The 18822-nt window shown below is 47.4% G+C and overlaps 1 protein-coding gene across 2 annotated transcripts in view; it reads left to right on the top strand.

Moving 5' to 3' along the window:
- Positions 1-9363: 9363 nt before the first annotated feature.
- The window catches only part of LOC139050959 (uncharacterized), a 78147-nt gene continuing 68688 nt past the window's right edge, over positions 9364-18822 (top strand). Inside the window, exon 1 of one of the 2 annotated variants that reach the window (XR_011509161.1) lies at positions 9364-9721. The gene's annotated coding sequence lies outside the window, so the exon portion shown is untranslated. The remainder of the gene's footprint in view (positions 9722-18822) is intronic. The other variant, XM_070527868.1, reaches the window with a different exon arrangement.

The raw sequence follows: 18822 nt of genomic DNA, 5'->3' as shown, positions 1-18822 counted from the left end.
AGGACAAAGGCAGTCCCAGTGTGTGCTGTAAATCGCAGTAACTTGGATTTAACAGCTCATATCCGAGCACTAATTCAATACCCTGAGCATGCTTCAACTTACAGCTCTGGTGTGCATACCTTGTGATATGACTTATAGTTGTCTGTTACTTTCATGCAGGAAGCAACAGAGCTGACCCCATGCTTGCTGAGGTCATCAGATCAAGCTTTGGACCTCTTTGTGGATGGCCAGCGGCTTTTCGCAGTGTCCAACCTCTTAGAAGGCGTGGCATGCCTGTTTGCATCATTTTGGGTATTCCACATTGAATACCCTAAAAAAGCATGCAAGCTGCTCACATTTTTAGAGCATGGGTTTATGGGCCTCAGCCACACGAAGCCACGGGTGAAAGCCCTCGAGTTAATTAATTTTTTCAAAGCGCACAAACAGTGATGAAAAATTGCTCTCTGAAAAAATAGTTTGCACCATCCTGCACTATGGGGCAACTTAAAAGTAATGCATTAGTTGTGGACAGTGTGCCTCTAGACTTAATTTCTTGCTTTAAATAGAGTCCTAGTGCTCCAACCCTAGAAGAAATTGTGAAAAGCCTCAGAAATAACGCGAATAATTTGTAATAAATTTCTGCAGGCAGTTTTGACTTTGCTTCACAGGTTTATTCTGTGCCATGATGTTGCAGTATGTCGTCATGTCAGAGCAGAACATTTCAATGTTTTGAAACTTGCTCTGGCTTGCTCAGTCGTCCAGTGTGCTGCTGCATAGACCCTCATGATGCGCAGCAGGATACAGGGTGACCTAAACCAGAGCGCGTCAAAATGTCACTATGTCCTGCTTTGACGTGACCACATATTGTGATATCACGAGAAACAACGAAACTGGCTGTAGAAAAGCTTTATATTAGTCACTGCTGTCACTAGTCACTACTGCGCATGCACCACTAGTAGCACGGAGCCACAGGTGTTGCGCAGCGTCGCGCCTTTCCGCTGCCGCCGTTTGGTATGACGTCACCGCGTGCCTCGTCGCGCTTGCCTCCGCTGACTTTGCCAGTTGCGTCGCATGCCTGATAACATGTCAGAGGATTGAAAAGGAGAGCTCACGTGCACCGCAACCACAGTTGAGGCAGCAGTATAGACAGCAACAATTCTGATCAGCAGGAGGAGGCCTGGAATCGACATCGGAATGAGATTAAGAGGAAACAAATTGCCTAGGAAACAGACGAACAGCGCGCCGAACGACTGCTAAACGCCGCAACATAGCTAGACAACCAAACTAACCTGGACTTGCAATCAAGATTAACCAAGGCTAACTATGCTATGCCTTAGCTTTCGCTACGTATAACCTGGCATAGCCGAGCTAAGCCACTGCCAATTTTTTATTTAAGTGCGTTGTACAGTTTGTCGAAAAGTGGCAAATAAGTTGCATGGATATTTGTAAGACTGCTGTTGTGGTACAAAATTTAAAGTCTAAGTACTGTTTGCCTGCTTAGAAAAAATGGTTCGCTCGAATGGCATTGCCCAGTATATTGGGTGTCCCAGTTAGCTTTGACCAAGGTTTAAAAAAAACGCGAGGTCTAGAGAAATCGTACCAACTACATGTAAGCAGTGGTTCTGTGTACTTACCAGTATTTGTTCCATTGCTAAATATTAATTGTTTTTATTTGGTTTTTATTTGTTCTGCTTTTTAATTATTGTTTAAATCTCAGCATACCAATTATATAGTTGTAGAGCACCACAAATAACCTCGGATTGAAGCATTTTGTCTGTGCTAAATTTGCCTGGACATTTTTGCCAAGAAGATACAGAGGCCCACGAAATACGAAATAAACCATGCGATGAGACACTTGCATGACTGGTAGTGTACTGCGCTCACGCATGCAATGGGTGAACAAGCATGGTTGCAGCCTGACTGGTCACAGGGGAGTAACGGCAATGCTCCGGTTGTCAGCATCTGGGCCTCTGGTTCTCGTCACATAACGGTGAAAATGCATGTACTAGCCAAGGCCTGACGAAGCAATAAAGAGGTTAAGACTTTGAAAGAGAAGGAAATAGCTTTTTATGCTGTTTCAAGTAACGGAAAGGGTGAAGTGTGTGAGAACGATGAAAGGCGATGACTGCTAGAGTAATTTGCCCGTTGGATAAAAACGATGTGCTAAGTTTCTATGTCGCGTGAACTCATACGAATGAAAGAAAGTGCAAATTTTGAATCTGACTGCGACCGTGCTTGTTCACCCATTGCAAGTGCGAGTGCAACACAAAACAGTTGCGCAAGCACTTCACCCTGTGTTCTTTTTATTTTGCAAGCTTTTGTTTTTTTTAACAACCAGGCGAATTTTGGCACAGAACGAATGCTTGAATCAGATTATTCGAGGCACTATACAACACAATTGACATGTTGCGATTCAAGCAGTACTTAAAAAGTGGAAAAAATAAAAACAATCGGTTAACATTTAGTGATGAAAAAATACTGGTAAGTACACACGACTACTGCTAATATGCAGTTTGTATGATTTCTCTAGAGCTCGTTTTTTTTAAAATCTTTGTCCAAATTATCTGGGTCAACCAGTTAGGTACAAGGCAACTGTGGCTGGGTACTGTTCCATGTTGTATGTTGCCATATGTGTGTTATTTTTCTATATTCTAGCATTTTGTCAAATGTGACTTGTCATGTTTAATGTGATGCGAGTGTTCTTTTTAGTCACTGAATCTTATGCGAGTGTTCTCTTTAAGTGAGAATTAAGTCTTGAGGCAGGGGGCATGGCCTGCTGGAATAGGCACGTTGACAATTGTTAGACCTGATCTTCTTTTTCTGATGTTAGTTTCTTCGTGAGGCAGTCGTGGCAGTTTAGCTGTAATGCTATAGTGAATATAGTTTTTGCCTCTACTGCTGGCTATTTTGCAAGCACACTTTGTATGCTTCATGTATTTTAGGAACTGTGATATATTCCCATGTGGGTCAGATTTGTGTACATTGTGGAATTTTATTTGTGTGCTCCATTTTGGTGTTCTAGCAATTATATTTTGCCTTTTGAATGTTTTAGAGCATAGTGCAATTTTTATAGCTGTAGCGTGCACCCTTTTATGTGGGCAGAATATTGTGCAGTCAGCAGGTACAGTCAACAAGAATGCCCATTCTTGCTCGTGACTAGTCATATAGAAATCAAGTAGGGGAGGAAAAGTGCAGCTTATGTACAATTTTTATAGCTGTAGCCTGCACTCTTTCTTTTATGTGGGCAGAATATTGTGCTGTCAGCACGTACAAAGTCAACAAGAATGCCCATTCTTGCTCGTGGCTAGTCATAGAAATCAAGTAGGGAAGGAAAAGTGCAGCTTATGTTATGGTCTGAGCTAGCATAAGGCGTTTTTTTTGCCTGCATTCTTCAGGAGGGCAAAGTAGCTTTTCTTGTGTTCACTTACACCTCGACATGAGCTGTCCTTTCCTTGCATTCTTAACTTGTGTCCAAGTATGGATGAGAGGTGTACTACTCAGGTGTTTTTTATTGCTACCGAATTCAGTATTGTGTATTATTTTGTGCAATTAATAATTACATTTTTGTATTTCTGTGATATGCATACTGTTATGCCTGTGGATGTTTCACATGGACAAAGCACATCCAGAATAGACCTGTTAGAGATTTATATGAATTTTGACAGTGTGGCAACCAAGTCCAAGGAACTTCTTTTTGGAGGAGTTGGCATGAATTATTAGCAGCAGTAGCCTGATCCAAGAACGGGTCATAGAATGCAAATAGCTCTAAAAATTACTGCAGTTAGTACTTGTTAGTTCACGCTTGTGCCTTTGTCTTCAGTAGGATGGACACCCCTAGAATCATTTTTGTATCCCAGAAACTTCGCTTCTGGCACTGCAAAAACATTTTTTCACTGTTGATGTGCAAGTTGACTCGGTAGCTGATGTCCTCGAGGTCAGCTTGAAATTGCAGTCTGCAGCAGGCTTCTTGAGAGTTGCTGGGTAGGTGCTTACTGTTTCGCCATTTAGTTGGTCCTGATGTTAAAAACAAGCTTGGCTATTGACTTTTAATGGTCGGGGGGTCGTATTGCTGGAGTGCCACCATGATGTCAACGGCTGCTGAAGTGCTTGGCTACTCAAAGCTGCATACTGCCGTAGGTCTGTTGACCGTAGGTCTGCCGTAGCACTGTTTTCGGGTTGGTTCTTTTCAAACCTGGATCTGTGATCTCGTTAGCTCTAGCGAAAAGTTTTAAGACATCCGAACCACGACGTTCAGTATGAGCTGTTAAATTCTGGTACAGTGAAACCTCAATAGACCGTAGTTGGCCGGAGCTCGGAATAAGTATGTAATAAATGGTAGTACTGCTTAACCGAAATAGCATGAGATCGCCCACTTACCTGTCAAAAACGAAACTCGGAGAGAGTCTGATGAAAGTGAAAAACATGCAGTATTTATTACTTCGCATGACAAACACGTTATTTTCGTTTGATGCCGTGGTGGCCTAGCAGCGACGACAGCAGCCTCAAACTTGCTGAAGCTGTGAGCCAGCTTTTCAGCTAGCCCTCTCTTGCAAACACTCGCATGGCAGATTCCTCGTTGGCATTGCATATTCTCCGTGCACAGGCGCGGTAGCACTACAGAAGCTGCGGGACACCTTTTCATTGCGGGGTGCTGTTCTCATCACGACGATTGCATTCAGGAGGCTGACGTAACACGCAGTTTGTGCTACTGTCGGGCCTGTTTCGTTCGTTCGTGCTGTTGCTTTCTGTGTCATCCTCATCACTGTTGCTAGTCGACACTTCGGCAACAACAGAGGCAACGATGGCGAAAAGTCTGACCTTGTAGCTGACATCTCTTCGCGATCGCAGCAGAGCTGCCGAGCAACTTTGCATTCCAAATGCCACACACCGTAGTCAACAGTAGATCCCTGTCACATGCCAGCACCTACTTCGTGTCTGTGTTCTTCTGTAACTTCTGTGTTATATGCAGAATGGTGCTTCATTTCTGTAATTTCTTGCTTTAATACATATTTTGCATTTTTCCTTTTGAATGCGCCAGTGCAATATTTACTAAGTGTAGCCTGCAAATATCAGCGATCCTGACACAATGTAAAAGAAGTTCTTGAATATTTCTTGTTGCAGAAATTTATTTGAATCAGATTTTTGTGATATGCACATTCAGATTAAAGGGACACTAAAGGTTACCAGAAACTCAAGTTAAAGTGGTAGAGCAATGTTCTAGAATGTCTAAGGCGTCAATTTAATCGCGAACAGAGCTTTAGTAACCGAGAAATTGAGGTAAATGCATGACACGATTTGAGACCCCCCAGCGACATTCCGGTACTAGCCCGATGACGAAAGGCCTCCTCATAATTTGTGTTACTAATACTCAACTACTCGTATTAAAAATATCATTTCATTCGATTATAAGACGGGAAAAAATGCTGCTTGTCAACGTCTATTCGATTCTAAGAAAAAATAACATGTTGACGTTACCCTTCAGTAATATGGGTGTTCGAAAGGTTTCGTTTTCGCTCGGCTCTGTGCGCTCGACTCTGCACCGCGCACGCTTTGGAGTTTCAGTACTTTCGTTATCGCGTCGTGCTGTGAGGGTTCTGCTGGCTCGCGAAACTTTCATTTGGAGCAAGCAACGAGAATGCCACGTCCATGTGATGTCGTGGGAAGCCCTCGTTGCTTTCCCGCTCCGGAGAGCCGGTGTCGAGGCCGCCGTCGTAGTACGCAACCGGCAGTGCGAGCACTCAGCAGCAGGTCGCGCTCGTCGGTGCTCAAATCGCTGAAGTTGAGCCCACCATCGCGACCCAACCTGTCGGTGTCAGGGTCCATTGCCACAAGCGTCGAAGTTTGCGTCATAGAATGAAGTACCAGCTTATGGGCATCTTGCGCTGGAGCTTGAGGTATAGTAGCGGCGCCTGGTGGCGGTGCGGGAAACGACATGTGGGTCGGCTGTCGCGAAGCACGTTTCTAGGTCGAGTTTTGCGTCGATTCGCACTTTTTTATGCCCTGTTGCGAGTGCGAAAAAGCTTGTCACTTCTCACAGACCACGCTGCGAGCTCGCCACAGCCTATATTTTAATGAAAACGGACTCTCCGTGTGCCGTGGGACGTAATTCGTTTCTCTTTCCGCTAGCCACCATACTCCCGCTTTCGCTCTGCTGTCGGCTCTGTCTTGGCTCTGTTTCTGGCCGCGCGTTTGCGTTTTGCGCAGAGAAGCCGTAGCGCCGTCTGCGGACGCCATTCTACTCACCGATGGCGCAACGTCACTATGAGACCATGATGTCAGTTCTCCTCGATCGGAGGGCGGGCGATTTGAACTGCGCTAGAGGTACGCGGATGCTTCAGAACGCATTTTCTCTCAAAATAAGTCTCTCCTTGGTACGAAACAAGCGTTTCGAGGTTTCTGTGATGGTATTTCAACAGTCCACGTTGACTTAATAGTAACCTTTAGTGTCCCTTTAAAATATGTGTTTGTAGAACGTGCTTTACCTCTTCCTTCTTTTGGAACGTATTTCATCCTCTTATTTTTTGTTGTCAGTCTTTTAAACAAAACTTGTTACTGAGCTTGTTGGTTCGTGGCTTAAAGACCAAGGTTGTGGCACTAAGCAGACGAGGACAAAATGAGACAAATGGGCACAAACAGTTGCCAACTTCCAACGGCTTATCCACCAGAAACCATGCAACTCTAACGTGAAACTTGAGTGAAAAGTAATCACAGTAATGATAAACTTAAATGTGATAGGAGCTAACATCACTCATAATAGTGATCTGAACTGAATTATGGCAAGTACACAGGAACATGCGTGCATTAAAGGTGCAAGTGGATTAGCAAACCAAATGTGGCAGCTGTGCATTCTGATCATGGCGGTGATTACAGGCTGTCCTTTATGTATGAAATTTGTTTGTCACTTATTGCTAGTGACAGCATTCTGTAATGCACTTATTTCCTGATCTTTTTATTTAAAATGTCTCGATTATTTCCCTTTCAGTGCAGTTTTTTTGTTTTCCTTAGAAATATTTGGCCCAGGAGTTACGCACAACCACAATGCTTGCCGTGGTCTGCCAAGTGCCCACCCATGTTGCTATTGACAGCCAACTGGCACACTCGATCATTGAAGCATTGTCCTGTTTGTACAATATACAACCTTCCGGAGCTTAGGGTAATATTGTGAACCACATCGCTAACATGCTGCACCGATTGTGTTAGAGATGCAGTTTGCAATATTCCCATGCTGCGGCAGAGTGTATATTGGACACATGGGACGATGCTTAAACGATCGAGAGAGCACCGGTTGGCGGTCAACAGCAACATGGACGGGCACTTGGCAGACCACTACAAGCTAGGTGATTGTGTGCCATTCCTGTACCAAACAACCTTTCTGAGGAAAGCAAGAAACTGCACTGAGAGATAGTCGAGGCATTCTTAATAAAAAGAATGAAATAAGTGTGCTATCACGCCGTTATGAGCATTAAGTGACAAAGAAATTTCATTTACAAAAGATGGCCTGTAATTGCCAAGAAGACACATGTGCGGCTGCCCTATTTGGGCTGCTACTCCGCTTGCGCCTGCAATGCATGTGTGTTTATGTGTACCTGCCGTGATATTTAAGTTCTAATCACTGGCTTATGTGTGCTGTTAGCTTCCACCACACTTGTTCATCATTGGTGTGATTACTTTGCACTCAGGTTTCATCTATAAAATTGCACGGATGGTTAATGAACAGTTGGCGCCTGCATATGCCGTTTGCGTCTCAGTTCATCTTCGTTTGCTTAGCACCATAACTTTTGCCCTCAAGTCAGTTTTTTTAGCCGACTGTTGACTGCATCTTTTGTATTGTGTGTATGAAATACTGAACATTGTTTTATTTTTCCTTTAGTGGTATGTCTTTCTGTGATAGAAAAGATGTTTTTGGTCTTACTGCCCTTTACAGCAGAAAGCAGCCTTCTGGTTTCGAAGTCTCTTCCTGGAAATAACATATGCTACCAGTGGCCAATGCAAATTGTCTTATCAGTGGTTAATAAACAGCTATTACCAATGGCTCCTCCAGTGTCTCCATGAAGCACGAAGTGTAATTAAAAATGCTCCAAACACACTACTCACGAATTCCGGCCAGGCGGAGTAAAAAAACGAGAAAATATTCCCAATGTACCCCGCAAATACTCCGCCCAGCCGGAGTAAAAAAGCGAAATGATACTCCCAATGCACCACGAAAAAACTCCGCCCAGCCGGAGTAAAAAAAACAAGAACGTACTCCGATTTTACCACGTAAGAACTCCGCCCAACCGGAGTAAATAAGCGAAAAAATACTCCCAATGCACCACGGAAAAACTCCGGCCGACCGGAGTAAAGAAACGAAAACATACTCCGATTTTACCACGTAAGAACTCCGCCCAGTCGGAGTAAAACAGCGAAATGATACTCCCAGTGCACCACGAAAAAACTCCGCCCAGTCGGAGTAAAAAAACAAGAACATACTCCGATTTTACCTCGTGAGAACTCCGCCCAACCGGAGTAAATAAGCGAAAAAATACTCCCAATGCACCACGGAAAAACTCCGGCCGACCGGAGTAAAAAAACAAAAACATACTCCGATTTTTCCACGTAAAAACTCCGCCCAACCGGAGTAAAAAAACGAGAACATACTCCGATTTTACCACGTAAGAACTCCGCCCAACCGGAGTAAAGAAGCGAAAAAATACTCCCAATGCACCACAGAAGAACTCCGCCCAGCCGGAGTAAAAAAGCAAAAAAATACTCCCAGCGCGCCACAAAAGAACTCCGGCCAGCCGGAGTAAAAAAGCGAAAAAAATACTCCCAGCGCGCCACGCTATAACTCCGTCCAGTCGGAGTAAAAAACACAAGCAAATACTCCGAATTCACCACGGAAAAACTCCGCCCGCTCGGAGTAAAAATTCTACTCCGATCATACGGAGTATAATAAACTCCCAACCGGGGGGTCCCTAGAGGACAAGCCGTTTACTCCCACCTGGGAGTTATTTTCGTTTACAGTGTATGGTAAAACTTCATTCTGGTCCATCGGAATGCGCGTCCGCCCGTAGCGGGCCGCTCCCACGTCGATACAGAAACGTCGAGCCTCTCTGCTGCGTCGCGGGCCCGGTGGACGGCCCATGGCAGTGCTTCAAGATAGGGGCTGATTAGGGCAGCCTCCCATTTGGACTACGCCACGCCGTCGCGTAACGCTGGACTCCGCCAGAGCATGCGTTCAAATTTAGCTAGGTTACCAAATATTGGCCGATTGTATCTCTCTATAGATTCTCGGAGCATGCCCAGCAGGACTTTTGCGAAAGCAGCTTATGCGTGCTTCACATCGCACGTGTCTCTTGACACTGTTTGCAATCAGTAATGCATTGTTACTGGCGCACCCAGCTTCCGGTCCTCTTCCAGCGAGCCATCGTGTGGGGAAAAACAGTCGCGTGGACGCAATTCATCAGTCCTCTCTGACAGCGATATGACTGTATATAAACACTTACGGTGCGTAATGCAAGATTATCGCCTTATCTAAAAACAGCAGCAATAAGATAGCGACAAGGAACCCTCTTTCCAACGTAATAGTTTTCCCGCCGCAAGTTTGCGATTGCACAATGACAAACCGCGCCTTCCACTTGACTGAAAGTTTTTATATGGCATTTCGTCTTCACTGACGTCCCTCGGCCGGCACAGTGCCAAGTATTCGTCAACGGCCACACCTCGGCCGCAGCAACTTCTTGGTGGCGCGCTGCCTGAACTGGTGAGTTGGCCTTTGTTCACGTCTACTGCTTAAAATGTCATAGATGGGGATACAGAAATGGTTGGGCCATAATAGCGTCAACATGAATTCATACATTATACGAAGATGTAGGCTTATAAATCACGAACACGCTAGTAACGGAAGGAACCACTTGTGCGCTAAGTGTCGAATGAAAGCTTGCGCTAAGGTAGAAAACAAAGCAAAACGAGAAGAATCTGTTTGCGCTTATTGTGAAGGTGTTTCCTCTTCCTTTTAAGATCGTGAATCATTATAGACATTTAGCTCATTCGTAAATGTATTAGCGTTTACGAAGTGCTGGCTTACTAAAGAAGTCAACGGACACAAAGGCGAACGTAGGCGAAATTATGTACACTTACTAACTGAATAAAGAGAAGAAAAATATAACGGGGAAAAAAGTAGACGGAAAAAAGACGCACTATCGCCGGAAAGGCGTAGCATCGATTGCAAAAGCACATTAGCAGACAGCCATACGAAGAACGGATCGTACATTTAAAGGCCATGTGAACTCCCAAACATTCGCTTTCTAACTAAATTAAGCACTCTGTCGGTGCGCAAAGCAAGTATGAACACATCATGCTGGATGACTGCGAACGCTCATTGTCAAAGCGCTTGCGTCAGGAAGCGCGGCAGCGGCAGTGAGCGGAGTGGCATTCGTGCTGTCTGTCGCTTCAACGTGAAGCGAGCGCCGACGACACACAGCTCGCACATAGCTACGAACTGCCGACGTACATAAACTACACGCACAACCATGATCGCTTTCAAGATATTGCCGCGCGACCGCACGGTGTCGTCACATGCGCAGGTACAGCCGGAGCAGAACGCTGCCGCCCCCTCTCTTCCCGCCCGGCGCCTCGCAACGTTGGCCTCCGAGGTCCACCACGGCAACGCGCGCGGGGGTAAATCTCGGAGGCCATGCTCGTGCTCGTAAGACGTCGTCGCGATTCCCCTTCGCATCCTTCCCTTTCGCGCAGTCGAGGCTGAGTCGCGATCATCGGCTGCCCTCGCCTGCTTTCACTGGCACATACAGCGCATGGTGCACGGCGCACTGTCATCGCCATTTGACTTTATACAGAAGCTGACGGCGATGAAGATTGCAACGCCGACGTCCGGAATGCGCAGTCGATATTGGGGGCGAGGACTTCCGGAGTCGCCATCTGTCGGAAGCGCCTCCCATCCGTAGTATGAGGGATCACGCGGCACGCTCCTCATAGGTTTGGCTTACGGCGCTTAATAAGAACACCACGCGGCAGCCCTCCTGTACATTTCTGTAACTAGTCTCAAAACGACGGAACCTTATTACTGTCGAAATAATAATCTTGGGCAAACTGAAAGCACAGAATCGTTTACAGACGCCATCTCATTAACGAATAAGTACAGTGATAGCCACTGCGCGTGGTCGCCGCGATGGAGTCTCCCTAATCGGCTTGCGTGAACGGTCGGCATTCGCTGAGCGAAAATTATGAAAAATATGTTCTTATAGTGGGCGGCCTGTATAACAGAACGAAGCCTCAATGCATGCAGCAATCGCACGGTTTCGCGCCGACCGACTGCGCGCCTGCATGCATGTCCGCGCACAATGTTTCGCTTTCCCTGGGAGCGTTTTCGCACCGCGCTGTGAGCGTTAGGCCGCAGAGTATGAGCATTCGACAGTCCACAAGCAACTATTGTTGCGTGGTCGCTATCAGCGCTGTTCAAAAACAATGTCGTTTTAAGACGGGACTTCGACACCTACGGCGACTGCGATATGCCGTCGGGACGATTAAAAAATTTTTTCCTTGTACCATCCTTGGACGTTTCAATACTGTTTCCTAAGTCGCATCGCACTGTATGCACTCAGCGGGCGATTTCGCGCTGCTACTTTTCGTAATCCAGTGCGTTAATTCATAGCATATGAATATGAATAATTCATAGCATATGCCATGTCTTTGTTTAATGTGCTTCTTGCCACTCCCTTTCCATTCCAGTAAACCCCCAGTGTTTAGCATCAATAAGTTCATAGACTAAAGCTTCGTGACATTAGCCGGGCAGCGAGCGCGAGCGAACATCTCAGTGCGCGTTTTCTGCTACCCACCGAACTTCGCAGCCTCGGCGCCGTAGCAGATATATTCCTCGCGTCTGTGCTTGCTGCATACCCGAGTTGTATCTGATGGCTGTTTGCCGGTACTAAGTCACCAGCCAAGCTCCACACAGCTCCTTGTCCAGCGGCTACGTGTGAATAAGGCTGACACCGGGCTCCGTTGCGTACGTCCGGCACTGCGGCACCGAGCAGTAGCCTACCATGCTGCACGCCTCCAAAGGCAGTCTCTACATATTATAGTGATTTCAAACGTAGTCAAGCAGACAACCAAGGCGGGAAAGCTTCACCACTTAATCAGAACCGCAACGCAGGTGGGACTTGAAACTTTCGTTTTCAGCTCGCCTCGGCGCTTCTGAAGCAGCCGACGCGGCTGCTGTGTCCACGTGATCCCTCATGCCACGTCACGCCGGACGCTGGCGCCAGCTTTTCCAGTGGTGGAGCTCGCCCTCAAAAGTTGCTATCGCAATAAAAGTGGCCGCCGGTAGGATAGGAACCCACGCCTTCGCAGACGTGTATTCGTATTCCACCTGCGGCCAGTTTTTTTTTTCACCTGGTTTCATTTCCATTAATTTATCATTTCTTTAATTCGTAGTAAGTGCAAGTAAATTCCCCTATATTTGCTTGGCTTCTTATGATATGAGTAATAAAAATCGGGCCCCTCAGTTCCCTTTCTTATCGCGGGCTACGAAAGGTCATATGTAAAAATATAAAGCCTCGTGGGATGTTCCACCAGCTCAACGCGCCCGGTTTGACGAATGGTAATTCCGGCGCAGGAATGCTTTTCCGCGGGCACGCTCCTGCTTGCTATTTGTGCACCTTCATGATTCGCGCTTTGTTGTTCCTGTGATGGCCTCTTTGATGACTTACCATAGAAGTCTGATGACTTACCATAGAATATAAGCCGTCAGTGAACCAATCTTTTCAATCGAGTTGATTGTAGACTTCAATTACGCACACTGCCGCAGTTTCCTGCTTGTCGGAGCGACGAGCGCGGGATACATTCCTGTTCTAGAGTCTTTTCTGTTAGAGCCAAGACAACAATAACATTTACTGCGAAGCTTACTTTGCCTAATATTCCATGGTTTCGCCTAGGTCGCTTTGACGGCGGTTGGGTGCATGCCGAGGTTATCCACATTGTCTTCAAAAAAAAAAAATTAAGCTCATCCGGCAACGGAATTCGATCTTACGCCTACTACCCAGCAGAGCGATGTTTTCATCATTAAGCCACAATCGCTTTCATTTCTTTCTTCTTTGAAAGTATTCATTAAAAAATGTAAGACATACATGTCTAATGGGTATTCATAGCCTCCAGAGCAGCCATAACCACGTATACAAGCAAAAAAATTGGAGGCTTATCAAGGTTAAGCCCAGTGGATGCGAAGCATCCACTGGGCTTAACCTTAGTGTATACTTAGCGTTTGGAGGCATCTTGACCGCATACACGCCCGGCGCAAAGACGCTGGCGCGGTTGCGGGCACAGAGACTGACGCGACGGCGGGCGCGCGCCGCTTCATCCCTGGCGTGACGTCACATATCACGTGATGCAGCGATGGTGGCGCCGCCACCGCGTCGCGCGTGACGGCGCGAACCGAAGCGTGGAGGCCTCCGCCGGGCGACGTCCGACGGCGCGATATGAGGCCCCATCTGCAGCCGGTGTGACGTCATCACGTGACGTCACATCATGTGATCTCACTTCACGGTCAATGGTGGCCACCGCCGGGAGGCGACCGACGGCGCGATATGAGGCCCCATCCGCAGCCGGCGTGACGTCATCACGTGACGTCATGTCACGTGACCTACTTGAAGGTCACTTGAAGGTCAATGGTGGCCACCGCCGGGAGGCGACCGACGGCGCGATATAAGGCCCCCTCTGCAGCCTGTGTGACGTCATCACGTGACGTCGTGTCACGTGACCACACTTCAGGGTGAATGGTGGCCACCGCCGGGCGTCTCGCGAAGGCCCGAAACCTACGTTAATATGCTTTGCATAAAAAAGAAAAGCCCCCGCATTTCTATCATGCCAGTACAAAAGGCAGTAGCTTTGTACCATGAACGCCGTATATTGATGATTGTGATTCCCGTACTACTGTACGTACTTGCAATGGGCGTACGGCCAGGAAACGGGGGTACGTACTGTGCACCGTCAGACAGCTCTTTGAGGTGATCGCTGCATGCTGATAATTATGATTACCATGACTCCTATCCACAATAGGGGAATCCGGCAGGAAGCAGGTCGGCGTGTTGGTGGTGATTATGATCTTGATGATATGGCGCATAAGCACAACGGGCACTGGCGAAGGAATGGCGGTACGTTTAAGATAAATAAGAAGAAATGAAGAAACACAAGTCTAAACAAGCTTTGGCACCTCTGCGGAGCGCGGTAGGCGAAAGCACATTCACGCGCCACTATCTTTTACGCCAAAGACGCAGGAATGAAATGATGCATATTTATACCATTTTATTACGTGCTTCACGAAAGCTTTGCTTCGCAGAGATTCAAGCGTGGGCGTTGGAGTCGCGTAATTCTTCATATTTCCTTTTTATGACCGTGAGCTGGCGACGCTGGTGACACGACCGCGGTGTGGCTACTATACTATAACGATGGAGTGATGAGTGACGACGGCAGCATGGCCACAATGGCGTGACAGTACTCAATTGATTACAATGGTACGACAATGACACCGAAGGCATAAAGACAAAGTGACGCGAAAGATGGAATCACGACCACGGCGATGCGACAATGAGTTCACAATAATGCAATTTCTACGAAACATTGACGATGAACGACCATAATAGCATGAGGGCGACTTGGTGATGACGACGCGATGTCGTCAGCGGCATGACGATGATGAAATTATGATGACTGTATGACGACGACGGCCCGAAGACGGCGTGATGACGACACTATGACAATGCAGCGACATCAAAAGAGTAGAAATGGCGGAAGGATGACGATTATATAAGAAAGTACGACCACAATAAACGACGCCGACAGCATAACAATGCCGGCATATTGGTGTTGGAGCTCAAGCCTGCGCTTACGTGGCGCCGCGGGCCTCCCTAACGTGAACAAAATCTACTATTCATTGCTATGTCCCGTAACGGCCACTTTGGCGGCTTATTTCACACTAAGTTCGCTCTCTGCCCAAAACTATCCAACAGGGCCGCCTTATTTAGCACTACGTCACGTGCAGACTTGTCCGCAGTGCTGGCAAAAAGTAACCAGTTAAGATAATTACTTAACTGAAAAAAAATATAATTCATTCCACTTGGCAATTACTTTTCCTTGAAAGTGACTGGTGCATCACTCAAATGTAATAAATTCAATGTTACATTCTTCCGTCCTTTTTTTACGATATTATAGATGCAGTACACAGAATAAGCTGGTTGGGCGCTTTCAGTGCAATTACTTCAGCCCTTCATACATTGCTCTTCTGATTGAGAATTGCCCCTTAAAAAAATGTTCGGCCATCGTTTCTCCTCTTTAATGGGAAGACTTTGGAGGCGACAATCGAAAATTGCTCGAGGATTAAAAAGGGAAGCAAAGACAGGGAGGTTAGCAAGTTGGCTCGATGGGCACACTTGAGGGTAGGCAGGTGTGACGCATACGCGCCTTGCGGACGATATTGTGGTTTCTCAGCATCTAGGTCCTCCGTGAAGCACAGAAATTCATTGTTGCTGGAACTTGGAGAAGACGCTCCTGGGTGGACTAACTAAAAGCAAAAAAAATTGGAGGCTTATCAAAGTTAAGCACAGTGGATGCTTCGCATCCACTGGGCTTAACCTTAGTGTATTCTTAGCGTTTGGAGGCATCTTGACCGCATACAGGCCCGGCGCAAAGACGCTGGCGCGGTTGCGGGCACAGAGACTGACGCGATGTCGGGCGCGCGCCGCCTCATCCCTGGTGTGACGTCACATATCACGTGAAGCAGCGATGGTGGCGCCGCCGCCGCGTCGCGCGCGACGGCGCGAACCGAAGCGTGGAGGCCTCCGCCGGGCGACGTCCGACGGCACGATATGAGGCCCCATCTGCAGCCGGTGGGACGTCATCACATGACGTCATGTCACGTGACCTACTTGAAGGTCACTTGAAGGTCAATGGTGGCCACCGCCGGGAGGCGACCGACGGTGCGATATGAGGCCCCACCTGCAGCCTGTGTGACGTCATCACGTGACATCATGTCACGTGACCCCACTTCAGGGTCAATGGCCGCCACCGCCGGGCGTCGCGCGAAGGCCCGAAACCTACGTTAATATGCTTCGCATAAAAAAGAAAGAACTCCACGTATAAGTTTCTGGCATTACAGCAAACCTGCGTCACTTAGAGGAAATTCTAGGTAGCGTTGAGCAAGACGAAGCTTCGCAAAGCAGGATGGTAGGCGAGGCGTGCTGGGTTGATCTTCTCTGGTAGTTGCGACGGGTTCTGTCCGCACTACGGAGGTACCCGTGATCGAGTTGCAGAGCGAGGACAGTAGCAACGCGAGCTCCGGCACGCCGAGTGCGAGTCGACCGATACCGACATCGTCGCACCTGCAGACCGCTTTCAAGATACCATGCGATGGCCTTGAGGCACATTCAAGCGGTATGTCGCAGCTCTTCGCCTGGAGGACCCCCAACAAGTTTTGCCGGAAATAAAAACATTTGATTGATGCCGGGCGCGCCGCTGCGCGAACTGCGCAGTTGCTACCAGAGTACAAGCCGCCACCTCCCCCCCCCCTATCCCGGGCTGCCTTCACGCTTTCCTCCCTTGTGCCCAATTCGGCTCCCCGTCGCACACATTCACTCGCACATACAGCATACGGCGCAGGGAGGAGACGATGCTGTCGCCCTTGGACTTTATGCGCAACATCGCGCTAACCACGACGGCAGAAATGCGCCTGGAGAGTCGGTACAATTGCTATCGCAATTATTTGTGAATGACACCTATACGCTAACGCGTAGCCCGCATTGCAGCAGTAAAACATCAGTAACTAGTTTGGATTCTGCTCTTTCTGTCTATAGAAAGCGTGTGGTTCTGCTAATGTTGAGCCGTGAGCGTGGGCTTTTTCGTTGTACGATTATCGATTGTGTTGCCGGGCAAGGACGCGTGCTGATAAAGAAGGGCCCCCATAGCGGCTCCCCTTGCCATCGGGCGGAAACATCAGAAAAGAAGAGCCCTCAAGGCACGTTAATATGGAAGCGAGTGGACAAGCTTTGGTCGCCGGGCAATACATGCGCAGAAGCAAATACATCGTTCCAGCTTCATCATGTATGCGGAGGTAAAGGTGTCAATAGTACTGGGTGCCTTCGCCCTCCGCTCCCCACGGCGACAACTACGTCGTCTGCTACGTTGGGCGCCCTGTTCATTCTCAGTCCGCAGTACTGTGCGCATAGCGCATTGGTGCGTGACAATCTGTCCGTATATACAGACATGCGTGCAAGGAATAAGTACACTGAATCATTGTCAAAAGGTATATTGCGTGATATATTGCAATAAAAATTATTTGCTTATCGGTTATTTTTGCAAATGGGATGCAGTTCACGAGACTTTGCCTCTATCTGGTGCATCAACATTTCTTTATTTATTTTTTTTTACATTTATGAACGAAACTGCAGGCTACGTCTACCGCTTCTTTTGCACACAATTTCTTGAAAGGAAAATATGAGGTCAAAAAATGTTTGCAGCCTACTTTAGATCATTTCACGGAATTCGAAAGTTAGCGATAATACCCCCTGCATGATGGATAGGGGAGTGCAGCTTCCGGACTTAGTGATTTATTTCGAAAGTTATTCGTCGAAAACGTAGCAATTGCACATAATAGTGGCGCTAAATGAGCCAAACATTATTGGACGCGGACTGCGGTGCATGTAGTGCTCCCATGCCCCTCAAACACTCCTGCATTCAATTCACGAATATGCATCTACAGCCTCATTTGAGCATAGCTGGACATCTCAAGGGTCTCGCAACATTCTTGTGTTGCCGACATGCCCCCACACTTGGTTTTAAAGATTTCTAGTGAAGTAACTTGTCAGTCAACACCGGGGATCACACTATTAACACCATGTCAGTCCAAGCGACAATGTCATTCAAGTGTTTTTACATGAATTCAGCACTTTCATTAGTCTGCTAGAGTAATGATCGAAGGCTGTTGCCTTCGGTAACATATAGGTGAGCGTGTTCCCTGGTACTTGGCCCCAAACGTGCAGCACTGCATGGCCCACAAACGCGTATCCTCTTGAGAAATATTTTAAAAAACAAGCCTCAAGAAGGAAGCCTATGAATAAAAACACTGTTAACACAACATTTCTCGTCAGCTTCTTCTAGCCGCGCTCCCGCTTTTACGCGAACTCTTCCTGAACTCTTCCTGAACTCTTCCTGAACTCTTCCTGAACTCTTCCTGAACTCTTCCTGAACTCTTCCTGAACTCTTCTTGAACTCTTCTTGAACTCTTCTTGAACTCTTCTTGAACTCTTCTCAAACTTTTACTCGAACTATGTAATGCGTAGTGAACCTGCAGGTTAAGTGAACGCACCAGGTTAAGTAGTGAATACAAAAAAACACAAGCTCAGTGAGGTCTACTTTAGCATATCGTCTATAAGTAACATCCTGGTGAACGTCTGAGCGCAAATTATTGTACTTTATCGGTAAGGAAAACATCTGCATTGCCCTAAATACAGCGCTCATCCATGTGAGGTTGCGAACACGTGCTTGTCGTGATATATTTATAGCGATAAAAGCTGATAACCCAAACCCACGAGCTCTATACAAAGTTAGACTCGTTGTGGCCGCACCAGCACAGGCGTCTGCGTCAGCACGCGTTTTGTGTGTCGCGACACAACGTACCCGAGCACACGACGGTTGGACCCTCCCGCGTGTAGCTGTGCACCGCTTAGCCCTCTTTGGGGAAAGAGTGATCCTTGGGGTTAAGCTGATGCCGCGTGCTGGGACCGCTAAGGCCCTGCGGCGGAGGCAACACACCTCTTTGGCGCCTGCTTCACGTAGACTGCACCTCCGGACTGACCC

Source organism: Dermacentor albipictus, chromosome 10 (assembly GCF_038994185.2).
Source record: "Dermacentor albipictus isolate Rhodes 1998 colony chromosome 10, USDA_Dalb.pri_finalv2, whole genome shotgun sequence".
Classification (NCBI taxonomy): Eukaryota; Metazoa; Arthropoda; class Arachnida; order Ixodida; family Ixodidae; genus Dermacentor; species Dermacentor albipictus.
This window is presented reverse-complemented; position numbering and strand designations above follow the sequence as displayed.